Source organism: Hibiscus syriacus, unplaced genomic scaffold (assembly GCF_006381635.1).
Source record: "Hibiscus syriacus cultivar Baekdansim isolate YM2019G1 unplaced genomic scaffold, ASM638163v2 tig00003725_pilon, whole genome shotgun sequence".
NCBI lineage: Eukaryota > Viridiplantae > Streptophyta > Magnoliopsida > Malvales > Malvaceae > Hibiscus > Hibiscus syriacus.
Window position 1 is genome coordinate 1,453,410 of NW_024061982.1, and position 6,000 is coordinate 1,459,409.

A 6,000-nucleotide genomic window follows, 5' to 3' on the forward strand; every position below is an offset into this window, starting at 1 on the left:
ATCACATGTGTAATACCCCAAAAATTTAGATAATGACCAAAATACAAATTTTGAAAGTTAGATGGTCAAAGTAGAAAATTGGGAAAAGTTTAAGGAATTAAGTGGTAATTTTCCCAAAAAGAATTTTATTCCATAAATAGATAGTTTACTCTTGAGAGTGGGGGTTTTATAGAAATCATATTTTGGATTTGGAATTTTAGTAAAGAAAAATTAGAAATAGTAGAAACCGGTAAGGAATCGGTAATTCAGATCGAATTGGAATTTTATAAAAATTTGAAGGATGGTATAAAATGGTTGGAAGTATTATTTTAATATTTTAGATTAGATAAAATTTGTTTGGAAATGTGCAATTGTTTAGATTTAACCGAAACAGTGGAATTTAGTGACTAAAATGCAATTTTTGAAAAGTTTAAGAGAAATTTCAGAAATTAAAGTCAAATTAATTCATCTTTGACTTCTAAATATGATAAGGATGAGTTGCCATGGTTTTATGGTGATTAAGAAGATTCATTAAGGGTGATTTGGTCTTATCCCAATTAAATGAATATTATATTCATTTATAATGGAATATAGTTTAAACAAAGATGAAATGCACCCAACATTTCATCCAAATTTGCTCTCTTCTTCTCCAAAGTTGTGTGGGTTTTCTTCAAAGGTGAGAGAAAGTTTCAACTCAATTTTCAAGCAATTTCCTTAGGATTTTGAGTATGATGTAAATAGAAAATTATTGTATGCGAAAAACGATATCATTTGGTACCAATATTGTTTGATAATCTTGCTAGTGTTCAAAGACCCCAAATTCTATAGTTTATGTTCATATAAGGTATCATGGAATTGATGATGAATCTTGATGTTTGTGAGGTAGTATATGCATATTCAAGCATGTATGATGATTAGAATATGTTAAAATTTGAGTATGAATATTGAGTTCTATGTAGAGAAGTGAATTTTGAAGTTAAAGATGGGATAAATGAGTATTAATGAGTTTAAGCATGTGTATGTGACTTAAAAACATGAAAGGGGAAGAAACATGGAGTATTGAAGTTGAAAGGAGTGAAATTTCGTGCTTAAAGTGAGATTTCTGGGCAAAGTGCATCGATACACCCTTCAATTGAAAAACATCGAATGCAATAAGTGCATCAATTCATAGGCAGTGCATCGATACGCTATTGAGTGCATCGATACATAAGGGCCAGAATTGTTAAGTTGGGACGGAAATGTTGTAGAAAAATTAATAATAAATATTTTTATTAATGTTTAAGTTATAATGGTTAGTAAATACACTAACAATTGGTAATATACATGTACTGAATGAATGGGAGATAGATCGAAATCAAGCTCCCGAGTCGAGTAAGGCGAAAGGCAAGGGCCAAGTCTCAGAGTAATCATTTTGCTAATCAGGATAAATAAGCAAAGCGAACCAGGTGAGTGCATCTAATTATGAACGTACATGTGGTAATAGTTAAAATAGCATGATTTATTAATGTATGTATAGTGATTACCAAATGACACTATATGTGCTAAAATGATAAGGAAATCATATTGAATGTATGAATTTCCATATGGAGCACTGAGTGTGCTAAAATGATAAGAAATTCATACTGAGTGTATGGATTTCCATATGGAGCACTGAGTGTGCTAAAATGATAAGGAAATCATATTGAATATATGGATTTCCAGATAGGGCATTATATGTGCTAAAATGGTAAGGGAATCATATTGAGTGTATGGATTTCCAGAAAAAAGCACTAAGGGTGCTACAAGGATAAGGAAATCATACTAATAGTATGGATTTTCATATAGGGCACTTCATGTGCTAAAAATGGTAAAGGGATCATACTAATGGTATGGATTCTCGAATATGGCACTTTATGTGCTAAAAATGGTAAAGGAATCATCATAATGGTATGGATTCTCGAATAGGGCACTTCGTGTGCTAAAATGAGAAGGAAATCATATTAAGTATATGATATTCCAGATAGAGCACTGAGAGTGCTAATATTATAAGGAAATTATACGAATTGTATAAACTTCCTATGGAATGTATGGATTCCGATAACGATTAATAAATGAGGTTAATGGCATCAGTGATGCAAATTATAGTAAGTATATTGGTAAAATAAGCTTACGAGCTTATGAAATTATAGTAAGTATATTGTTAAAATAAGCTTACGAGCTTATGGAATTATAGTAATTATAATGGTAAAATAAGCTTACGAGCTTATGGAATTATAGTAAGTATATTGGTAAAATAAGCTTACGAGCTTATGGAATTATAGTAAGTATATTGGTAAAATAAGCTTACGAGCTTATGGAATTATAGTAAGTATATTGGTAAAATAAGCTTACGAGCTTATGGAATTATAGTAAGTATATTGGTAAAATAAGCTTACGAGCTTATGGAATTATAGTAAGTATATTGGTAAAATAAGCTCACGAGCTTATGGAATTATAGTAAGTATATTGGTAAAATAAGCTCACGAGCTTATGGAATTATAGTAAGTATATTGGTAAAATAAGCTTACGAGCTTATGGAATTATAGTAAGTATATTGGTAAAATAAGCGAGCTTATGGAATAATAGTAAGTATATTGATAAAATAAGCTTACGAGCTTATGGAATAATGGTAAGTATATTGGTAAAATAAGTTTATGAGCTTATGGATTAAATGGTATGTATATTGATAAGAAATTTTATAGTATTTTGATAATGGTAAAATATTTGATATATTGATAACATGATTTTATGGAATTTTTATTTTGACATTGAAATGCATGAATTGTATTGCACTATTTATTGTCTTAATTGCCTCACTAAGTATATACTTAGCGTGTGATGATTTTCACGCGTAGGTAAAAAGCCAGTAGTAGAGTAAAGACTTTTGAATAACATCAAGCATCGATGAGTATATTTCAATATTAGTAAAACATCCTATAATAGAATTTGACTGAGATAATGACATGTAATTATAAATGTTAAATTTGGTTTGTTGAATTATTTTGAAAACAAAATGGTAAAAGTACAGTGATGAAAGATTAAGTTTTTATAAGTTTTATGTAATTTTTGGAAGTTACTGTAGTAGTGCATCGATGAACTGTAGCAGTGCATCGATACACATTTTTGATTCGAAGTTTTTATGCATCGGTACACTGTTCACGTTACTGTTCACGTATTTGGTATTAATTTTTTTTATAAAGAATTATAGTTCATAAGATATGATATTTTTATAATATCATTTACCATTTTAAAGAAAATAAATTTTAAATCACTTTTGAAGTGGAAATGGTTTTATAAATTCGGGTGACATCTATAATCTGTATAGGTATAATCCTACGGGTTATGGGTGTTACAACATGCTTAAACCTGCAAAAACCATAAGAACTTAGTTTACAAATAAAAGCTCAAATATAAGGCATAGATGGAAAAAATGAATAGAGAACATGTGAAAATTATGTTTAAGTTTTATTCCGGGAAAAGGTTGAATATGTGTCATATCCTGCCAATTTCTTGTGAGAAAGCATCAGAGTTTTGTACAACCATTCCGTATTAAAAGAACATAGTAACCATCCTCAACATCTATCTATCTATCTATCTCCACTTAAACATATAACATGAGGGTGGAAAATAGATTTCATAGCATGAAGTGTAGAAAAAAATATGGAATTTAAAAGTTTATACAATCATGTAAAACAAATCTTATATGACCAAAGAAAAATTACAAACCTGCATAATTATGGATGCAATGATCTAAGGGCTGATACCAAGCTGAAAAAACGACAGTTTAAGCTCCGCAGAAAAATCACCCAGATCATCTACCAAAAGAAAAATAGAAGGCCAACACTTCTTTGTCCATGTAAACATGTCTATTTCTAACAATATCAAACAAACGGCTATCACATCATTCACTTTTCTTTTTAAAATTAATTGACACGTCTTGCCAAATATTACAAAACTATTTGAGGATTAAAGTTCCATCACATTTAATGAAACTACGCTGATTATACTACTGTGAAACAGAAATTAAATTGCAACTCCTCAGTGTTTATTTCTAAAGAATGCAATTTCAAAAATATGAAAAGTCAATTCAAAGGAATACTTAAAAGATTAATCATTAAATGGATGAGAAAGTATTTCAAATGCAAGTAGTCTAATAACAACTGATTGCAGAGCTGGAAAATTAGAAAGTACATAAATTTCAAATCCAAAAGTAGCAAGTGTAACAATACCTGGTGTTTCCCAGCCTTGATCAATTTGATACGATCTCCCCTGAAAAGCAATTACCGAAATGTTAAAACCCCATGAAACTGACATAAAAATGATAAAGTTTCCCAAATAATTGCACTGAGTAAGTACATGAATCATTACTAAAAACCAAGTAAGCTATATCCAGCCAATTACCCATTCTCCACGAAGGAAATGATGGCTTGTAATGTAGTTGAGAAACCAGCTAGTTTGTGTTCATCTCTATATCTGGAAGTGAAATGTACAAAATAATTAAAGTAGGATCCATTAGCAAGCTGTTCATTTTATTTGTGCAGATTTTGCACCTTCAAGTGTTAGCATTTCTAGGAACTACTAACACACCTGGAATATATCGATTTACCAGAATTACTCAAAATAAAGAAGTGTTTCTTCCTCTTTCTCCATGCTGTCGAACCATCATCCTGCACTTCATTCCTAAATTAAACATGATGCAATATAGCAAAGATTGTTTGAAGTTGCTTCTTTCTTTTTGTTTCCAAATCAAACCATGAAAGGCTAATAATTCTTACACTCAAACAATAAAATCGTTATCCACTGATCCAAATTCCAAAGCCTCATAAACATTCCCAACTTTAAATTTACTAAATTCGGCGAAAAACAAGCTAAACCATTTTTTTTGTTCAACAAGGAAAAAGAACTGGAATGGCTAACCTCATCAACATGGCGTTTACCTGGAACCCAAGGGGGTGCTTGATTAACGGAGAATCCTTCGAGGAAACCATGGTTCCTTACTTCATGAATCTCATTACCATCAATTTCACTCACTTCATCGATCCTAGACTCGCTCGTGGCACTACTACTTCCTCTCTCACCGGCATATCCACTACTGGTAGAACTAGAGGGCCTTTCGTCACATATTATATCCTTATTCTCCACAATTAATTGGTCGTCTTCTTCATCACCGTTGTCTCTCTCCCGATTCAACGATGCATTGGCAAAGTCATCGCCATTTCCACGACTAGGTTCAGTGAGTGTCAACAAATCGAAACGTTGGCCAACCGGTCTGAGATCAGAATTTTGGTTTAAGCCGGTAGAGTCATCAAGAGAAGACGAAGATAAGGTAGAATCCCACGACGTTTAGTTTTACCCTCTGGGAAAATCAAAATCCAAAAGCAAAATCGAAACAGTGCTCAACACTTCTTTGTTAATGTTCACTCCTTTAACTTCTAGATTTTTCTAAAGAACCAAACAGAGGAAGACTAACCTGGACTTTTAAGGGGTTTTGGCGATAAGAGGCTAGGGCTGAGGCGATGAAAGCCGAGAAGCATTGCTTCAATTGTCCACTGATGCAAAGAGATAAAGGGGAAGCATACGTGCGTGAACTGATTATCGAGGAGGCCAAGACTAGAACAGTAAAGGATGAAAATAATGGGGGAAATTAAAAGATAACTTTTATATATGACACACAATTAAAAGTTTACTCATTGTTTTTGTTAAAATTTTTGGATTATGACTATTAAATATAACACATATTATTGTAAGTCATAAATCGTTCAGATTTTAAAAAACATGACATTTTGTTTATGACACACATATTTTACAAATCATAAATTAGCCTGTGTCATTAAAGGTATATTTTCTTGTATTGATACTCAAAACATCCAATATCCATTACACCAAAATGCATAGCATTGAACTTATGAAATACAAGAAGTATTTTAGAGCATAAAGGAAAAAAAAAATGAAATATTTTAAAGTATACTACCTCAATACAAATCACAAAAATTAGACTCTTTT

General features: G+C 31.4%; 1 long non-coding RNA gene across 1 annotated transcript; it reads right to left on the reverse strand.

Moving 5' to 3' along the window:
• Positions 1–3,478: 3,478 nt before the first annotated feature.
• Positions 3,479–5,548, reverse strand: LOC120183090. Its single transcript, XR_005521913.1, has 4 exons — positions 5,468–5,548; positions 4,585–5,353; positions 4,399–4,470; positions 3,479–4,266 (listed from the first exon to the last, which is right to left on the reverse strand). It is a non-coding gene; the product is annotated as an uncharacterized LOC120183090 (long non-coding RNA).
• Between the last annotated feature and the right edge of the window lie 452 nt (positions 5,549–6,000).